We start from the raw sequence: 21,757 nt of genomic DNA on the forward strand, positions 1-21,757 counted from the left end.
TCAAAGAAAATTTCCTCATTGACATTGCTCTGGATGAAGACTAGAAGTGTCCTGGGCAGAGGGGTAGTAGGGGTGGTCAGCAGAAATAAGGTTTAAGAAAAGTAAGAGGGTAGTTTTTTCAAAGGAGAGATTCAGTGAAGTCCTGTAGAAACTTGTTCTAGATCTATAGCTGTTGCTGTCCAACACACTACCAAATGATCCAGGAAAAGGATGAAATGACCGTTACTTTGAAGTCAAACATCAAAGTTTGTGGATGTCTCCAAGTTATTCAAGAAAGTAAAAAACGAAAACTATTTGACAAGAGTTACCAATGACTAACAATATCATGACAAAATGACAGATGAAATCTGTTCTTAATAACTGCCTAAAACAATTCTACATGACATACACATGGATGGGATCTGAAATAGCTGACATGACGCATGACAAATTTTAGGGTTATAGTAAAAACCTTATGAAATCTAAGCTCAGTGCTCAGGGCTAGTCAAACACTACTACTAGCAGTATTATATCAACATGAAATAGCTGCTTCTCCTTCCTTTTCCCACTCTACACCCTTTTACTATGAAAATGCTGCAAATAAGATTAAATTACTCTTTTACAGCAACATTTGCAGTAGTTAGGATGTGACATGATAGAAACTAAGTCATTGTCAGATTTGGTGCAGGTGTCCTTTTCTTTAGCTTACATACAGTATTGCAGCTTTCTTTCTTAAAATCCTTAAGGCAAGATTTTGAAATGACATCACGGGTTGCAAAAGCGGAACAAGCTTCTCATAAATTTCTACTACCCAGGCACTATAATAAGAGCTTTTTTTGCCATCTACCTCATTTCTTTGCCAATGGAATGCAGAATCATCATTAGTCTTTCCAGCATGCAGCCAATTAAGTTCCAGTGAATTGTCTCTTCCAGTTTCAGGTGTGTGCAGATAAGCTGTTTTCCCTTGCAGCTCTCCTAAGGGGCATACTTACCTCTTACTGAACAACTACAATCGGTGCAGATTTTAAGAACTTCTGCCAGAAGATGCACAATATTAGTGCCACTTTAAAGAATGCTATTTAATCACCAGGTATCAGGGCAGTACAGAGTGTGGTGCACAGAAATTAGCTATTCAAAGACACGGTCATACACTAACATACCCTGATGTAAGCTGACTGTGGTTTTCCTTGAATATGAACTCAGCATCCAAAAGTGCTTCATATCACAGTAAGTCTAGATATTATTGTGGCATATAAGACATATCAGACAGCTTTTGTTGCTCACAAGACATAGAAAGATATTCTCAGAGCACCTGTTGACAGAAGGAATCTTACACATCACCACAGGAAGGGGAGGGGGGTAATAAATACAGATCTGTAAATCAGATTCCAAGATCTTCACACAAGGCTGTATAAACCTTCATTCTGACTCTGCACAGCTACTTGTCTGTTAGGCCTTTGCGACCAGGCACTTCAAAACTCAGTACTCTTCCTTCTGTGGTCTTGAAGTTGAAAGTACATCACATTCCACCTGGCTCCTTACTGTCAATGCACCTTCATCTTGCTTCCCTAAGGATCCTATAAGGATAGCACACAGGCAACCCACATATGTATTTCCCAATATTGTATAGTTTCAGTGACAATGAGAAGCTTCTCCTAGTATGTCAGGAATCCAGAAGAGCCTTTCCAATAGTGGTTTATATTCCCAGAAGCTTAATCCTCATGAGAAATAAAGTGAGACTGGGGGAGTATCCCAAAACTCCTAGTCATTTCTGAGAATATGGCCATTTCTCCAGATATCAGCTTCTCTCTTCACGTTCTTTACATATTTTTCATTTGTTTGTTCTCCTACTTCTGTTATCCTCTTGTTTATCTAACCTACTTATCTCTTCACCCTTTTTACAAGAGATTCATCTCTTCACACATTTACCCTTTCCTCTGTAACGCCTGGAACACCAAAAAGAAAAGATGGTATTTTGGATTCAAAGGCTTCTTCTTCCACTGTAGTAATGTCCTAGAAGCCATTGTTATGTTGGGCCCAGAGGAGCAAAGGATAAATATTCATACAGTGGCAATTCACACTCTCAGCTCATGAGCTGCACACTATCTTAATCTCAGTGCACTGATGACAGGGGAGACATGTGCTCCCTCTGCTTGAAAGCCTCACACCACGCATGGGATCCATCTCACAGGCAGAATGCCAGTTGTAATGCCACGGTTATCTTTCCCCTTTAGCTGCAATAGGACAGAGCATATTTAAGTTACTGTGAAGGCTGCAAATGGATACACTGGTCCAGCAGCATGGTATGCTGAGACTGCACCCCATTTGCTTTTGACCTCTACAGAGATCCCCGGCTGACTCCACTTCCTGCTATTTCAAGTACTGCCACACTTTGCACTCGCTGCACTTCAAATTTAAAGGGCAGCAGAACACTATAAAGCACAAGGCTATTATCCCTGGGTCATTGGAAAGCCCAGCAATCTCCAAACAATCACGGGTTCAGGTAATAGAGAGGCCCATTTCTGGAGGCTATAAAAGTATGAAGGAGGGGTCTCCTGAGCCAGCACACAACTCATGGCCAGTTGGCGAGCTCTCCTAGTCACTGACAGACAGATTCCTTCCCTGAGGCCAGCTGGCTCAGAAGGAGCCAACAACGGTGATGCTCTAGGGCTTCAACATGGACAATCATGTAAGAGAGAGATGGAAAAGACCTAGTAGGTCACCAAGTTCATTTATCTGCCAATGTACAGAAAGATTTATGTGCTAAGAGCATAACCGGTGCACCAACACTTGAAGACTTATATTTTCACGTCAAACCTCTGTGATCAGTACTAACACTTGGCTAACTGAGGTATCTGGGCTAGACGGACTCAGATAACCAGGGTCTGACTCATCAGAATATGGAAATAACCATCACCTCCAAATTAATATAGCAATTAGGCACTGCCAATACACCTTTCTTGGTTCAGAAAGAACTTACTCTACAAAGCAGATCCTTAAGAAACTTGAGTGGACTGACCATTTTTAACAAAATAGAAAGTAATCAAAAGACAACACTTTCAGAAGCCTCTAGGTTAGTATGCTGCTGAGATCACTACAAAGATTTCATGTTTATGCTTATATAATGTTATGGCCAAGCACTTGTTTGCTCAGATTACAAAGACCTCTACGTATACTTTTTGTCTCTAATGCCTAGCAAAAGGCTGAACTGTTTTCACTGAAACAGTATTTGTCCCTCCTTCAAGCAGACATAGGGTTCAGCCCTTCCTGGCCTGTCTTGCCAGCTGCTGCTCTGCTGGTTCAGTCATCTCTTGAATCAAATAACACTGTTCACAAAACTAAGGAGGTACCTCAGTTATATACACTGAACTTATTCTTCTGCCAGTATATTGTCCTTTGGTATGCAAAAAGGCAACTGATTTTAGGACCAGGGTACATGTTAAAGGGCATGGTGCTGCTCCTATGTTATGCAGGCCATGCCTCTAATGGGACATTTGTCCCTGACAGACAATTCTGATCCCCCAAATACGGCCCTCCAATATCAACTTTTGCTTTTCTCAGCCCAAGAGGCCAGGTTGTTCTGCCTCTTTAACATGTGCTTTATCACCTATTGTTCTACTGAAAGTTGCTGCCCTACTGCTCCTAAGAACTGCCCATCCACGCACCTACAACATTGCTGTAACAGGCATTCCTTCTGAATTCCTCTTGCATCCCTGTGCTAAAATAACAGCCTCTTCTCACAAGTCACCTATACGCGGGGAAAAAAAAAAAGATATGTCAGATTCACAAAAAATGGTGTGTATTAGAGGCAACTCCATGATTTTTGCAAAAGCAATCAAAGGGCCAATGGTAGTGTCAGGTGTCAGCATCAGCAAAAGCAAAAATGTCAAACACCCATCAAAGACTGTTGCTCAAAGAAGAAACATCAGCTGGTTACAGAGAAGCATTACAAACCAACTGGATTATAAACACAAGCAAGCTTGCAATTCTGCCCTCTACTACCTCCAGATTCTGTCGCTTTCAGCAGAAAGGCTGACACATCTGCAGTCGGATGCAAAGGTAACACAGGGAATTGTTAAGTACTCTTAGGTGTAGATTCTTTGAAGGAGCACAAGGTGTTCCATGCAAACTACTGCATTTAACAAGACAGCAAAAGAGATGTATACAGAACTGAGCACTGGCAGTGTGCCTCTACCTTCAGGAACACTACTCAGGCTATACCACGCCTGCCTTCAGCTCCTCTCTCAAAAGACTCAGCAGCTATGGAGCTAATGGATATGTAAAATAAGGAAAAATTACCAAGATTCACTACCCATGCTGCATTCCCCTCTACTGTTCATTGCATTAAGATCACGGGGAGGCTGTAGGACAAGTCCCTGTCATACTATCGTGAGTTGTGCCCTTCCTGCCACTGGTATTATTTGTTCACAGGTTCCACGTGAGGGGAACAATATGCTGTCTGCACATTAAGCTTTCCCTTTTCTTTTTGAAAAAGAAAAAAAAAATAGGAAAGGACATGATAAACAGCTTCCCTTCAGCAGTAAACGCTAGTGATGACAACAATGCTAAACAGCAGCAATACCCCTTCTAAAACTACAAACCTGAACTTAGAAAAGAAAGTCAGGTTTTTTTGTTTTTTTTTTTTTTAAGTCATTTACCACAACACTTATGATGCAAGCACCCTTTTGTGGAACCACTGATCTTACATAAAAGAAAATACTATGTCATCATCCATCATATTAAAATTTAAAATAAAAAATCACTTTGAGGTATTTCTTCACTATCCAGGGCTACTAGCTCTTTTTTGAGAAGTTCAGTATAACCTGAGACAAACCTTAAGCTCTTCATGCTATAGAGTGGAATCACTACACCTGTGTAGATCTATACACATATAAAATTATTAAAACTTGCTGTACATCTCTGTCATGGCACTGTCTTTCAAACGTTACAAATCTTGTACTTAAATGTTTTCCAGTAATTCCTGAACACTGCAAACTGAGTTCTCTCAGTTCACCCAGATCATAAAGAAAGAGTGGTTCTCACTGAAACTTCCTACTTCTAAGCTCCTGATTAGTGTACATGACAAAAAAAATTAAAAATATGCACTTTGTAGAAGCTATTGTGCCTTCATCTACAGAAACAAGCTGTGCTCAAAAACTGCTTAGCTCACATTATTTTCAAACCACCCACAAGCTCCATGGAATTTGATACAGCAGATATGCATAATACTTGCTGCACTTGAGACTACTATAGGAGATATGTCTGCTGAATCAGCCTTCAAAAGCCAGACTAATCATAAGCCGTGGGTAGCACAGAACTGTTCTCGTGAGGGCACAACAAATTAAGTGTGCACAAGAAAGTCTGCTTCACTAATGGATCCAAGGTATAAGGCTTCGCAAATTCACCAGAAGATGATCCATGTAAGGACAGTGGAAGAACTTGGGGTAGGCAGTTAAGGCAAATCAACTGACAGCAGAATAATCTTCTCAGATGGGCAAGGCACAGGGAGCAGCTGCTCCATCAACCACCCCACTGAACTCATTTCCCAGCAGTGGTTAGAAAAGCAGTTCTGCGAGTCAGAATTTTATAGGCATCAGCAGCAGAAGAAATCTGGCTGTTCCTCTTTCAACAGCAAAACAAGCAGAAGGAAAATGGTACACAGCTACCTTACTGAAATCAAGTATTTGAAGACCTGGATACCCCAGTATCCTTTCTGCCAACTTACCACAAACTACTTCACCTGTCTGTATGGAAGCCCAAATTTCAAATGACTTGGTATGGTGGGAAACGTCACAAAGTCAGAAAACCAGACTGTGTTCATTAACAAAGATCTCTCTGTAACTTCAGAGAATATTTCTGCCAACTCTTTTAGCATGCAGTCCAACATTGGTAACATCAGCTCTCATCTCTAATATGCCAGTTATAGTGTGTCTGAAGGCAAACACGCTTACCTGCACAGGAGTGCCCAGTTACTAGTCACTGTAATGAAACTATTTGCCATCATACCAGTAAAGATGAATTTTATGTCACCTTCAGCCATGTAGAAGTAATGCATTTTAACAAGTGCATTAAAATTCAACCACCAGTTGAGGGTCAGTCGCTCTATGGACACATCTTTTCTGAAGCTACTAAGGGAGCCCAAACAGCTGTGTAGAGACTCCTGGTTAACATCTCCCAAGACGCATTCCACCTCAAGTAAATACACTTCACCAAATTCAGCTGCCAGGAAAGCTCTCCAACACCACAAACACGTTTTGTCTCACAGGGTATGTTTTACATGCACAGCCAATTCCAATATAACACTTCCATAATGTTCTGGAGAAAACTGGAGACAGCTGTGCATGTGTGCTTATTGATGTGACATCAGGCTGTAACAAAGAAATCAGGGTTCTATCTCCTTAATAATGTACTGATTCAATTGGTCCTACTGGAAATTAATCATTCAATACTTTGCAAAAGACATAAGCATCTTCTGATACAGACCAAATGAAAGCCATCACAGTTTCCTCTCCTCTGTCAGGCTGCTCCTGCTGCTCCCCAGTCCCACAGAATGCACTAGCAGGTTGCTCCAGTCAGGATGGCAGGCAAAGGCCTCATTCCATAGATGATACACAAGGAGTTTGCTCCCCCTCTGTCAGGCTTCTGCTGGAGACCTAGGACATTCTATTACTTCGCTGAGAAGGAAAATAAAATTAGATGTTATTCTAACTGAACACTATATTCCAACACTGTATTATTGGTAGGAACCATACAAGCTTTGTGGCCATCACAAAGAACCCACATACAACTGCCACAGGTGCTAGGTTAGGAACAGTACACAGCTGCATTGCTCCAGGGACAGATTGCTTAAGGTTCCAGTAGTTCCGTCCTCTAGACAAAAGAAACATCCATCAATATGAGGAGCAACACTAAAAACTCTTCCTTTATATTATCAGATGCCAGAGCTGGCGAGTCCATTTTTCTGAGTATCCATATTTGCTCAAGATGGCAGCATGACTTCTCCCCATTCTACTTCTCTATCCTATCATATACACATTTTTTCATGAAAGAAATCCTTTTATGTCTTCCCTCTGCTTGCAAAGAGCATGTTACAAGACTACTTTAATTTTTTGTCTCTTTACAGATACACTGAATAGATGGCTTCCCATCATGGCCCTGCATGTTTATTCTAGTAAATTATTCAACTTATTCTGTGTGGGGCAAATTAATTTCTACAGCAATTCAGCTGCTATTCCATCTACAGTATATATACTTGCTGAAACAGATTAACTCTGCCATGCAACATCATCTTTCGTTTTCTTCAGCATCTGCACAGAACTTCTATTCAGATAAACCTGTTCTTCTCCCCTTGACTCTCCCTCTCCCATTCCCTGCCACAACTGATGTTTCCTGGACATAATACAGTGCTTATTCTTGGGAGTAAAAAAAAAAAATTCCAAAAAGTTGATAAATTCTGTGAATCTAAAAACCATTTTACATTTTCCAAATGCTCTCCACTTGATTTGCTCATACCTAATTTTCACAGATATTCATTATTTAACTTCAAAATACATGGGTTGCAATACATCAAATCCTAAAAAAGAAGGGATTTGAATGGAACTATTCTACAAGCAGGAAATGAAAAATGAGGTCCAATCTGCAACACTCTATCACTGTCATTTAGTGGGATCTACTTATTTGTACATGGAACCAACAGCTTAGCTGCTTGCACTGACCTCCTGAGTGGTAAACAAAGTTACCCAAATGTTACCAGATTATCTGCTGTCAAACACACAACTATATTTTCACCCTTTCGCAATATGAGAATCTCCCAAAATGAACTTGGTTCTTTGCATAACACTACATTGTAAGGTTCACAATGCAGAGTTTACCTGATATTAACATGAACAAAATTGAGATTTTTGTACCTAATTGGGGGAACCGGGGCGGGGGGGGGAAGATGATGCATGCTGACAGGGTTTTTTTGTATACTATCAGATTACTAGATTGGGATTGCAGGTTTTTTGTTTACAGAAGTCTGAAACGGAATCAAATATATTGAATACCTTACCTTGTTACTTGTTTGTATACAAAAACTTTTGGAAAAGTCAGAATGGTTTTATGTTTTCCACACAGCTTATGACCTGAGGTGACCTCCTGGTGCCTGTTTTAATAGAGACTGCTCTTTTGGGAGCCAGAGAGCATTTCTTCAGTACACAACTATTGACATATATGACACCTTCTGTAAAGTTTGACACATTGTTTTAGAACAAGATAGAAGTATAAGTTCAAGTAAAAAACGGATACACTATACTAAAATCACAATGTTTGTGGAATGCTCTGCTTCAATCATCTAAAGCTAAAGTATGTTGTATAACCACAAAGAAATTATTAGTACAGTGTCATGGGTTGACCCTGGCCGTATTCTAGGCACTCACTAAAATCACTAAGAGCTGGCAAAACACAGTCACACAGGCAAAACAAAACTCAACATGAGGATAGTACTAAAATTTATTACTAACAGGATAAGAGCTAAAGAGGGAGAAATAAAACAGTCTTAAACACACTTTCCAACCACGCCTCCTTCCTTCCCTGTTCTCCCTCCTCCCCCTGCATCAGTGCAGGAAAAGAAGTCCACTCATAGGGCAATAGGTCTTCCAAGTCTGCTCTCCTGTGGGTCACCCTTCCATGGACTTCAGGGGGACAGCCTGCTTCACCATGGTCTAAAAGTATCCCTTGGCCCGTAGGGGGATCGAACCCGCAACCTTGGCGTTATTAGCACCACACTCTAACCAACTGAGCTAACCAGCCACTCCGGATCCTGACTCCCTTTCGATCAGCTAGGGGCAACAGAGGCCATCGCCTGCCCTTTTGGAATGGCTCTCGCCTATCGCTTAGGCGATTGACCCATGTTCAACTGCTGTTCACATGGAACCCTGCTCCACTTTGGCCTTCAAAGCGCTTGTTTGAATATTTGCTACTACCACCACCCGCGGCGGCTCCACCCAGGCCCGCGCCCCAGGCTTCGAGGCTCACCGCAGCGGCCCTCCTATCGTCACGGCCTAGCCCCCGCAGGCTTCGCACTGCCGGCAGGGCCAGGTGTGGGCCCGACACTCCAGCACCATCCATTTTCAGGGCTAGTTGATTCGGCAGGTGAGTCGTTACACACTCCTTAGCAGAGTCACTGAAGTAATACTTCTCTAAGAGTACAGAGACCTCAAACTGTTATTTCACCTGTTGTCCTATGACACCTCTCCAATTCTACTTGCCTTACTGAGGCGTTCATTATATTGATACAAGTCTTAGTTGTACCACTGGTACAGGTAGGTGCTGACTTAAGTCTCAGGGCTGTCAGAAGTCTCCTTATGTGTCTTTCCTAAAAGCCTGAGCAGCTCTGACACATTCCCCAAGTAACCCCCCCACGCCAAAGAGAAAACAACTGCAGCACCAGGTCCTCAAGAGCACAGGTCTCTGTCCTGTCTGTTTGCAGAGCAGGACCAGTACATTAGTAAATACAGAGATTAGAGATCAACATTTCAATGTCTCCTTGCACCTCCCCACCTGCCTGCACTCGCCTATCATATCTTCTATTATATTGGCAGGGTAAGCTCTATCAGGCAGGTACTATCTTTCATTTGGCATTTGTGTATGGCCTATTTTAAGAGGGTGCCCACATATGACTGGGTCTGCTACTTAAGCAAGCAATACCACTAAGCAGAGTTTGTTCTTCCCTGAAGGAGAAAACACTTTCTGCATTCTCCTACTTGAGTTTCCATCCCTGATGGAAAACCAGCTCTCATTTATCCTTTAGCTATCAATACCTCAAATCCTTTGTCTGTTTCCTTTCCCTTCCTTTTTATGCCCTTCTATATACCATCTGAGTGCCTAATACAAACCAGTACTATACACTCTCCTAATTTGCTCTAGGTTACATATCTGAAGGTGTTTGAAATGCAATAGTGCAGGCATTGTGTAAAGTATACGTCGGTATTTTCCAAACAACAACGTAATTCACTGGTTTTCATATTTTTAATACATTTTTCTCCACAGGTACAGCAGGACTCTCTCTCCCAGTGGGAAAATCAGTCCTGCTGTTGGACACCAACAGCAGTTCCGGCATCTAACACTAATAGCATTATCAATTTATGACTTTAGAAGCACTACCAGAATCTAGTAGTAGTGTCTCTTATATTAGAGATGGCCCATTTCTCCATTTTTTTTTACATGGCCCTTTGTGTCTTTTCTTACATCCTTACTAGTGTTTCATGAGAGCACTTATCTTCTCTCACGTAACAAAGCTTTCAAAAGATTCTATTCAGCTACAATTCCCACAGTAAACAAGCTGAAACCAACACAGAAAGCCTATTGTCTGCTCTTCCCCCACCATCTCCCATGAAGATATGCAGTCACCTCTCCCCTGAATAAGGGGTCTCAACCAAGTAAGTCATGGTAACCTGCACTCTCCACCTCAGAGTACACAGCTCTGTAAGGTACTACATAAATCATGCACGTACCACTCACACTACAAGGTCCTCTGGGCATCCACTCTTCCTTCCTGCACTCTGACATGCCAAGGGAGGATAAAAAGAGAGAGATTATGATGGCTACGAAAAAATGAAAGGCCTCATATCCCAAAACAACTGCATCAGAAACAGCACAAGTGAGAAACACACCGAGCTTGTCTGCATTGTAAGATGGAGTACAGTGATGAAAACAGCACCTCTGCTGCAGCCTCAATGGCCTGTAACCATAGCTGCTGCCACTCCCCCCCAGCAACACACCAGTAATAAAATATCCAGGTATAGGAGGAAGAGAAGAGAGATGGAAGCACCCTCCTTCTGGGTGAGAGGCAAAAGGACCTTTAAAATACTGACAGCTAGGCAAAAAACCGCATTTGCTATGGGACCACATCTTGTAACACGGTTTCACACCACCGCGAGCATCCTTACGTCATTCCTCTTGCGTCCTTACACAAGAAGCCACAGCCATCAGGCTGAGCCAGGTAACTTCCAGTCTCAACAGACACTCCAACCAATAAGGGACAGATTTTGATAGAGAGTCTGGAAACCTTAAAAATAAATTGCAGCATTTCATTGAAACAGCTCCACAATGCACCGACAAGTGAAGGAACTCTAATTCCCATACAGGCAGTGGGTAGGTCCTCAGCAGAAGTCAGCCATCTCTGCCTACATTAACTGTACTCTGGCCAAATCACCAAATTACAACCTATTTAACAGTTCTGCTAGCTTAAAACAAACTATTTTACTTTTTAACTCTCTAACAATTTTGGCCTTTATTTTAAAATCTGTTACTAAATGAGAAACATTGTAACTATTCCTAATTTTACTCCAAATATTTAAAATTACTGCTCTCAACAGCAATATTTAGTACAGCAAAAGGGAAAAACTATAAAATCAGTTACAAAAAGAAGTACATATATTCTGTAGACTGGCCAACAGATTTAACTCAGCTATGTTTTATGACTGCTTTTACTTCAAGATTTGTGTATATAAGTGGAAATTACTGATGAAAGAATTGCATTTATGTTGCACTGAAGTGAAAGTCATGCTGTGATAAAAATGTGTGTTTATTTATACATCAGAGAAGTAGAATAATACGCTATTACATTGGCAATGTTGGATTTATGTTTTAAATTAGATTTATGATTTTCTTATTTATTAATTTACTTGTTTGGGTTTTTTTAATACAAGTCCTTGACTTAAAAGAGATTATATTAGTAAGTACAATTCCTAGCAAAATAAGGGTCTAGATCTCACTAATGTGCTTTAGAGACATCAAATTTACTAAACTAAGTGGTCTTGCAAGTGTGTTTTAAATAATTTTGGTTCCATTTTTAATTTCTATAAGACAACAGTACCAACCTTTAGACACTTTAAAGAAGCCTAGACTTTCTGAAAGTACTACATCTCTATCCACTGCAAATCAGGCTCTTCTGTGAATCTCAAGGCAGGGTGGAAGCATAATAAAAGCACCAAAATAGAGAGACATTTTGAAAATGCTGTCTACCATTTTAGAGGTGCAGAGCGAAGAAACGTAATTAGGGATTAGCTCAGTTGGTCAGAGCATGGTGCTAATAACGCCGAGGTTGTGGGTTTGATCCCCGTACAGGCCATTCACTTAAGAGCTGGACTTGATTCTTGTGGGTCCCTTCCAAGTCAGAATATTCTGTGATCTGTGTTTCTGTAATATAGTGTTCTTGAGGTCCACGATAAAAATACCGTCCTTCTTTCTTATGTGCAGAGAATTTGCTGACAGAAATGCGTCTGGTTTTTAAATAATGAAAATGTCTTAAACATATTCCTGTCACTGAAAATCACTTCTTGCAGGAGCCATTGTCAAAATCTACCCACAAGTCAAGTGCCGGAAGTAGTAAGGCAGGGGGGAAGAACATAAAAGCACTTGTTATTCTAGAAATAACAAATGGAAATATTTTAAGTCTTTTAAACTGAAACACTTTTACTTCTGTTAATCCAACATGTTCACTTTATAAACAAGACAGAAAACTGAAAAATATGGAAGCATGAGATTTTTGGAATTAAAAATTAAAAAGTAAGATTAGCATCAGAAGAAAAATCATCTGCCAGACTAATCAGAAAATACTACATCTCTCCGCAATATTCCATATAAACACCTGGGTCTGCCGCAAAAAAATCAGTGTAGAAGTATGAAAATGTGTATGGAAAAAGTAGACAGAAATAAAGCAATTGAAGCTGGAAATATCAGCACCTCATACTGACGATATAATAAAGCAACAGAGAAGGTAGGCAGAGCAAGGTTAAATTATGAAAGTGCAAACGTCTCAGGCCAAAGTTTGAGTAAAAGTGGGTAAAGGACCTGTTTTTTTCTTTGTTCAGTTTTAACTAGAAGGGGGGCTTCCTCAGTTGTAAAGTTTATTTCGTAACACTTCAGGTAGGCTTGTGCAGAAAAAAACAAGCAATCCTGAGAAGAAAATATGACAGAACTAAAGCAAGTCCATGATTTGCCAAGGGCAGAGAACATATCAACTTTTATGATTTATTAAGTCTCATGATGTTAGAGTCTGCCCTGATCCAGAAGCCAAGAAATTATGTGACTTGTCTTTTCTTATTTCCATTTCTAACATTCCTGATCTCATAGAAAATTGAAAAAGCAAACCCAACAGTTCAAAATCTTGAAAGCAAATAAAAAAAGTCTTCAAAAATCTTTAGAGGCATCATGATTTTAAACAAGTCTATTTTAAACCTCTGGCACAGATTTATTAAAAGCCAACCATGGTTTTTATCTGCTTTCTGAATGAATCATGGCTATTTACGAAGACACTGAAAGCTGTTTTGAGTAACAGGAAAAAGAGCCAACAGTGAGGGAGACACAAAAGACCCAACCACCAATGAATCATTTGAAGGTATCCCCAATGCACATAATTACCATGCCCATTAAGCAACAGTCATTGCAATTAAGTATTGTTTGGCTTAAATCAGTTACCTGGAATGTCTTCTGATCAGGCCTGTTCCAATTAAGTGGCACTTACTTATTACCCTAATCATGCAGTATCAGTTCAAAGCAGCACAGTACAGCTTCACCTTGAAAGCAATCAGCCTAACATTTGGCAACCAAAAGCAACAGCCCTTGAGTTTCCAAATAACAGAAAACTTATATGTAAGTATAAAGCATCATTACATTGGCTTCTCTCATTTACTTTTACTTTTACAATTCTCCTCACTTAATTCTTAAAGCTGCTACCAGTTGAAGAAGATCTGTTTAAAAACAAAAGAGAGATTAAACACATACTAAATACCACATATTGTGCTACTTCTTAACAGGAAGGTGCTGGGGAGAACAAGAAATACAGGAAGAGCAAGACAATGTTTAACACTTTCACAGAATCACAGAATTGTTTAGGTTGAAAAAGACCTTTAAGATCATCAAGTCTGACTACTAACCCAGCATTGCCAAGCCCACCATTAAACCATGTCCCTAAGCACCTCATCTACACATCTTTTAAGTATCTCCAGGCATGCTGACTCAAGCACTTCCCTGGACAGCCTGTTCCAATGGTTGATAACCCTTCCGTTTGAGTTTAATTTCTTAAAATGGAAATTTCTGTGAGCTACCCTACCAGAGCACTAGCTACACATGACTCTTTTAAACACATTTTGCCACTCTTTAAGTTAACTCTGAGTTAGACGATTTTATGATGCATACCTCTTCTATTTCAGAGGTCCCTTCCAACCCTAACAATTCTGTGATGTGCACAGCAGACAGAATGAACACTAACATGCTTGCCGACCTGTAGTAAATAATTCACTAGAAGACGGAAGTCCAACCTAGCGCTGTTGCCTTTGTTATCTGAGCCAGTTAATTTTAAATCATGTCAAATATTCCTACACAGCACTATATATTTTAGAAGAATGTAACTGAAGTCTTACTGAAAGGCACCTTACTTCTCACATCCATGCACCTTCAGAAAACAAGCCTTTGACAGTTGTTACATTAAGTCCCCTGGGCTCAGCTCTAAATACAGTCATCACTGCCAAATCAAAACTCTTGGTGGTCACTGACAGTTTACAGGGAATTATTTCAGGCTGTGTTTTATCTCACATAAGTCTGACACAGATATCAGGACAGCCTGTTACAGTCTTCAGTTTCACCTTATAAAAATCTGCAAGCAAAATATATGCCATCAAATCAGACTGGGGAACAGACGGATGTTATGCACGAAGTTCAGAGCCCTGCACTGTGGAACTATATAAGAGACTGACCATACTAGGTGTGTTTTCAAAAAGTTATACAGCAGGTATTCAGGTCTTCAAAGCCCTGCTTGTGATTTACAAACATCATAAGAATACATTATTAAAAAGAGACATCAGCTACAGTAATCAATTTCTGTGACTACTGGCAATTCTCTGCATAATCCAGCCTAGCAAGGTTTCCATAGCTTTCCCTGCAATGTGGTTACAAGCTGTCTTCACACATTAAATATTAGAGACACGCATGTCAAGAGACATTGATTCTTGTTGTTCAAGATTTAGTTGCTCAAAAAGCCCAAAAATTCAGTAATGGCTAAACAATTAGCTGTTGAAAGTCAACCCTATTTACGATGTCTGAAGCTGAGCCTTCAAAAACCTGATCACTCAAAATCATTACTTCCTTGAAAAGGTGTGGGGGAAAAAATAAAAATCACAACCTCAACACACACCTCCAGAAAGACGCATTCATTATCCATAGCTCTGCAGAGGAAAAATCCACATCTATTGAAACCAAGAAGCTCCCGTTGTGTTTCCATCTCGAATCTTTCAAAGAAAAAGCATTTAATTCTTACTTACTTAGTGCCTCTCCGAATTCAGTGCTTTTACAGCAAACAGGCTGAATTCAGAGAGTCTCTTGAGGCTGCAGCTGACCCAGGTTACCACCCCTACAGACCTCTAGTTGCTCATCATCACTTCTTGACGATCACCCAGCATGACAGCATATCGCTACTGTACTGTACTCAAGCTTTTTCAAAATTAAGGCAGGTTTGCTTGTGGTTGTTAAGATTCATAACAGTCGAATTTTTTCAATGTTTTTATTAATTTAGGTCATTTTGAAAGAATCAGGTTAGGGAGCAATTTGGTGTGCAGTTAAGCTTGAAAATTGGGATGGAGGGCCTTCTGTCACAAAAGCCACACTAACACAAAGGGGCAGTAAAGGTGAACAACTGGCATGGTAACTTCCTTAGCACACCTGACTGCACATTACACCACACTGAAACCACTACGGACCATCGCTGATGCTAAAATACATGTACTTGCCTCTTCCTTGCTTGCTTGCTCTTGAGTCTGTTTGGATAAAAAAAGTACTGAGGTGCAGATCAATGAACAGAAAATGTAACATATGTATAGGATGGGAGACTATAACCTGAATAATCATGACTCAGTTAAGACAATAAGTACTGAACTGAAGTGCACAAGTTACTCAATGTGAACTCTCATTGTGATACTGCAGCAAAAAGAATTTAATTTGAACCTTGAATGTAACGAAGAGAAGTAGGTAAGTAAATTCTTCTCTGTAGTACTGACAGCATTGTAGAGACCAATACTGAAATACCATCTCATGCTTCTGGTATCTGATTTTCCTAAATGGAAATCAAAAAACTGGAAGGAAAACAGAGAAGTTATGCAAATGTACTTAAGTCTGCAAAAAAATGTCCTCCAGTAAGAGTCTTAAAGAGGTCACTCTGGTTAGCTTAAAAAAAGAAGACACACTGGTGTCTTGAGTAAAAGTATTTTTCAGATGTAGAAGCAAAAAGATACTGAAGGGCTTTCCAACCTACCAGGTCAAGTCACAAAGACAACCTTTGCCTAGAAAATTAATTCTGAACAACTGTACTGAAAAACAGGACTTTCTAAGGAAAGCAAACAATGAATGATTAACCAGTACAGTAAGTAGCAAAAGCTTTACTGAACGCTTGATGCCTTCCTTCAGATAAATACTTAAATTTTGGAAAATATTTCGGTAAAAATTCAAACACCAACCACAGTTTTCAATTCAATAGAGAGATAACTGGATAGTAAGTAGGGGCTGAATAATCTGGTCAAACTCTGTGGCTAAATTTGTGGATTTACAAAATTGTATTATTCCTAACACCAAATGTCCTCCATTTCCTCCACACATGCAAATGTGAAACATGCAAATTACAAATACAATCAGTTCTTAAAATGATTCTTGAAAAGACACTTCTAATTTGCTGTATATTTTACTGCTGAGGACAGGACAGCTAAAGAATTTATCACCTTAGTTACCTTGGTTATATCATTTCATTCAGACAGTGTTATCTCCTTGTCTCCCACACAAGAGTCATGCTGTTATCAAAGTCTTTCTCACTAAACAATTATTTCCCTTTATGATTTCTTCTGGCTGGTCAAAGATAAGGGCTTACACTGAGCTTGATTAGTGTTGCAAACAAATAAGAGTAATACTAGAGCAGATATAACTAAGCTGAAGTAATCAGCACTATTAATAACCTTTTGATTTCTAATCAAATACAGCTTTGACTTTTGTTGCCACTTTGCTTTACATCTTCTAAACTACAAAAGAATTAATATTTTTATAAAATATTCTGAATATGCCAGTCCTTTTATTCTCTTGTTTGCTTTTTGTCTTATACTTAATAATTCTTCACCAAGAAAAAATAAAAACAACACATCTTCTACTAAAAAACAGTTCTACACTTTATACTGCCTTCTCTAGTGACAAGATTTAATTACTCATTATAGTATGAAATTTTACATGTTTTCTTTTTTAATCTAATAACATTCCTGAAGACAGCAAAATCATGTTTATTGATACCTGCATGAAAAAAAAAAAACCACAAAGAAACAAAACTAACCAAACACAAACCATAGCTTGAGAACATACAACTGTGGCGAAACCCAGTTCATATAGTTAACACCTGGCAAAATTATATCCAAAACCAGGAATCTAACATGTTAAAGCCTTAGAGACTTGCACTGCAGGTAGCACTGCCACATCCATTCTTCATCCTGGACAACTACTAATCCAAAGGTAGGCAGTCACTCTGCTTAAATAATGGGCAATGCCCCTTACAAAAAACACCTAAAACCACTGTCCCACTTCCTGGACATTTAAAACAGGAGAAGTACATCATCTCCTCATTCTCTGCAAATCCCACATCAGCAACACACCCTCCTAAACATGCAGAGCCATTCACTGAGGCTCTCTAAGGAGGAACGTATCCAAAGCACCAAGTAAGTCCTACAGTTCAACCTACTCATGGGAGAAGAGGTGGTCAGTCCTTTCATGGATACATGTTTGTGATTCCAAAAAATACAATTTTTTTATAATGGTCTCTCCATGATCTTTCCAAGTATTCATTTTTCCCATGGGAAAAAAATGCAAAATATATGTATAAACAATCTATTTTTTTCCTGTTTGCATTGTTAATTTACAGTTGCAGTAGTGTTAGAAAAGTTGAATGCTGCTCAGTGAGTTTATAGCTCATTTAGACATGAAGGTTTATTGATAATCCTACAGACACTTCTGTACATCTGGGGTTTCAGTGCTCCATGCACTATGCAGCCCCAGCATGTGCCCAGGGACAACATCCTTGCTACAGGATTTTCTAATGAATAGATTTCCATGACGCTTATTTTCAACAAGAATAAAAAAATTAAACAAGTTTGCTTGTTTAATTTTCGACAGCAATTTTTGTAATTAATAAAACTTATTTTTTTAATTAATTTTAACAGCAATTACTGCTGTTTTGTTTTTTACATCCCTTGCCATTTATTTTATGTAACAAGTAAGAACAAGAAGAGTAAGAAAGATATCACAAAACTAAGAGTTTCTTCACATGAAATGCTCCCTTTTCCACAAAACTGGGTTGTGCCTACCAGCAGACTTAAAAATAGACAGACATCAATGTTAAAGGTACAAATCACTATGCTAAACACAAAAGGGAATAGAATGTTTGAAACACGGCAAATATTTTCCAGTTTTCACCTAGAGAATTCCTTTCAAAGACAGAAGTCAAAGATGAAGAAAACAAAAACTTTAATGAGATGTCTGTGAACTGTTGGCCCAAACAGAACTAAAACGACTGTGAGCTGCCTTACAAAACAGCCAAACAACAATATCAATACACAATATGCACAAAAATTAACTAGTCCTTTTTATTTGCCTTTTATTTTTATAACTTTATTAGTTATCTGTGTAAATAGTAAGTATTTCTTCTTTTCATTTTTATCATTGTTTTAAAAGTTATTGTGCAATGGAAATGTTCCTTTTGCCATGGATATGCCCAAAATTTTCCTTATGATGCTGTTTGCATTGGTCTGTCCAGATTCACATTCATTAAAAAAATCTACTTCATTTCTAAAGGCATCCTCTAACCCTGCCATAAAAAAAAAAAAAAAAAAAAAAAAAGAATCAATTCATAAGCCTCCCCTAATTAACTTTACTTCCCAAAAAAGCCACACATCTGTTTTCACAGCTGGAAATGATTCAACCACTCATAACCAGAGAAAAGCCCCAGTGTGTTAAAATATTCTAGCCAAAAACTGACACTCCAGCAAAGATGGCTACTATGCCAGCACAATCTGAGCAGCTGTTAGGACAACCTTTATTTATACTGAAAGGGCATGAGAGATACTGATGCTATTACTACTAAACCAGGAAATCTTATTGGAAAGACACCACTCGTTGAAAATGGACAATGCAAAAGCACAACATGCATTTTACCAATCAAGAAGATTATAATTATGTGAGAACAGTGATGTACAATAATCCACTCTCTACCCATTTTCCTATAACAGATTCCGCAGGGCTCAGCTTCTGGAAAAAAAATCCTTTGTAAATTATTTTTAATACAACTGTTATTATGAGTGTCAGAAAAATCAATTAACAATGCTGCCCTAACTCTTCAGGAAAAAAAAAAAAGGACTTAGATAAATAGAAAAAGATTATGCTCTTTCTTTTGCAGCATTATTTTTATTCTGAAAGTGACATCAAAGAGCCACAATCCCCTCCTTCTCCCCCCCACCCCTCTTTTGGCTTTGACATCACACAGAGAGAAAAGTATTCTTTTCACTGTTTCTTGTACAGCTGGAGCATCCAAGCTCTGCACGTTGTTATCACTTTCTATCCTTGAACATGAATTATTTTAATCCTCCAGCAATTAACAGTCTTTTGGATGAAAACAAAAAAAGGCTAGAAGTGCAACCTTACTTTTGTTTTGCTAATTTATTTGGTCAGTAGTTCATTCAACTCATTGTTTCACATGGCTAAATATTTAAGTGTGTGCATGTCCTACTTACAATCTTTTTTCTTACCATTACATGTTTTCAGCCATATTTTTCCTTTTTTTTTTTTTAAACCTTGTTTACCATCCAAGGAGTTTCCTATCCTCAAGTATATTTCATGCATAGCTTTCTGTCACTGCACATAATTTTGCATTTTAGAGCACTACCTATTCACAGGTTTTTGCTTGGGAGAAGAGGAATCATCTTTTATACGCAAATCCATTCAACAAACAAAGAGACTGAACTGCCAATGAACAATTGGCAGGTTTCCTTTACCATTACCAGGTCTCCTTGATCTCCTCCTTGCTTTCTTGCTCCCACTGCCATAATTACCATCAATACTTCTAATGCATTGGAAGCATGGCCAGTACTTGACAAACAAGATGGAAGAAAAGTTCTCTGTCCTTAAGATACAGCTGTTTAAGGCCACAATTCAATATACCACACATTCATTTTAAACCTGTAAGCAGTTCCCTTGACTTCAAGTGTTTACAGTTGAGCAATTAAGTGGTCTGCTGGATCAAGGCCTAAGCAAACTATGAGCATAGAGAGGTAGCAGGCAGATATAATAAGCTTCAGGAATAAAAAGTCAAAATTTAGCAGATACTTCAAGTCACAATGTGCTGTCGGACTCAAAAAAAATAATTAAAAAAAAAGGAAAACAAACGGTTGAAGTGAGTTATCTTGTTGGAGTGAGTTTGTGAGTTTTTACAAATCAAATAAACCTCAGTCCAAGAAGCCTGTGACGACTGTGGATATGTTTCATGAAGCTATGCACACCTTTCTAAAATCAAGTTCCAGCAGCCCTTCAGGAATCATTACACCAGACGCCCATTCTAAACTTCAAAAAAGTTCACTGCAAATATGCAGTGTCATAACATTCCCCTTCTGCTCCAGCCCAAGACAGTTTGTTCAGAAAAAAAAAAAAAAAAAAGCCAAACAGACAGACTTATAGTCAAAATGAGAAAACAAGTAAATTTTCACAACCAACAGTTGCCTCAAAAATAAAATTATGAGAAAGTTCCATCCTAAACAATTAGCTCCATGTCCTCAAAAGAAAGCTCTAAGGTTGAACACAGCACCGTGAACTGCAAGTTATGCTATTCCCATTCTATCTGGTTTTTTTCCCCCTCAATTACTTCAGTGTTTGGTAGACTGGAGCAAATGAGAAAATACATCATTAGTCTTTTTTCAATTATTAGAAGAATAAGAAGCTATTGTTTATCTGATTTACAGACTGATCCAAGTATGGCAGCAGACATCATCCTAAAGAAACAAGCAACAGATGAATAGAGTGAAATGCAGCAGGGTGATGATGGGTTTTGGTCAGTTTGTTCCATAGTTTTCCAAGCACAAAATAAGATTATCCATTTTTAATAATTAGGCAACAATGGCTTTCAAGACACAATTGATGAAAGCCTACATAATCTTCCTCAGTGGGCTCATGACTTTGCTAAGTCAAAGGGGAAAGTGTGGGGATAGCAGAAAAACTGCTTATTGAGAGAAGCAACCCAGCAAGCATCACATCTAGCATCAGTCATAAACAAAAAGAGGTGGTGGTAACAGTAAACAGGGAACAACTAAATTACGCAAAGGCTTTAGAAGGACATTAAGAGGTCTAAAATCTAAGGCATTAAATGAGGCAAAGTATGGACTTTAATTCGTATTTTTACATAAGGGTAAAACACACAGTAGGGGCAATCAAAACAGTACATACAATCAGGGCTTATACTGCATACAGAATGGATGGATACAATGGAGTTACCAAGGATGACTGTGAGAAAAAGGCTGATGAATTCGGGTTGACAGGAGATGGTGTAGGTGGTGACTTTACAGTCAGAGCTTTCGGGGATCAGAAATAAACATATATGCAAACCAGTATGCAGAAAATCATCAGAATTTAGACAGCCTCTCTGAAAGGAAGGGGTTGAAAATGATGCTTGGATTATGTCCTTTACTGATATGAAGAAAGCCTGCAATGGGAAGAGAATGAGAGTGATTCT

The 21,757-nt window shown here is 39.0% G+C and overlaps 1 protein-coding gene, 1 long non-coding RNA gene and 1 other non-coding gene across 3 annotated transcripts in view; all 3 read right to left on the reverse strand.

The window, feature by feature from the left end:
• Positions 1 to 6,638, reverse strand: part of LOC120322916 — a 58,462-nt gene extending 51,824 nt beyond the window's left edge. The window contains exons 1-2 of the long non-coding RNA XR_005562883.1: positions 6,463 to 6,638; positions 3,645 to 3,727 (exon numbers count right to left, since the gene is read on the reverse strand). This is a non-coding gene — a long non-coding RNA (uncharacterized LOC120322916). The remainder of the gene's footprint in view (positions 1 to 3,644; positions 3,728 to 6,462) is intronic.
• PPARGC1A (PPARG coactivator 1 alpha) overlaps positions 1 to 21,757 on the reverse strand; it is a 368,606-nt gene that overhangs the window by 338,258 nt on the left and 8,591 nt on the right. The window lies entirely within an intron of this gene.
• On the reverse strand, positions 8,696 to 8,769 carry TRNAI-AAU. Its single transcript has one exon. It is a non-coding gene; the product is annotated as a tRNA-Ile (tRNA).

The sequence above is a fragment of the Pipra filicauda genome, unplaced genomic scaffold, assembly GCF_003945595.2.
Source record: "Pipra filicauda isolate LSUMZ 115617 unplaced genomic scaffold, ASM394559v2 scaffold169_size1572857_pilon, whole genome shotgun sequence".
NCBI classification, from domain to species: domain Eukaryota; kingdom Metazoa; phylum Chordata; class Aves; order Passeriformes; family Pipridae; genus Pipra; species Pipra filicauda.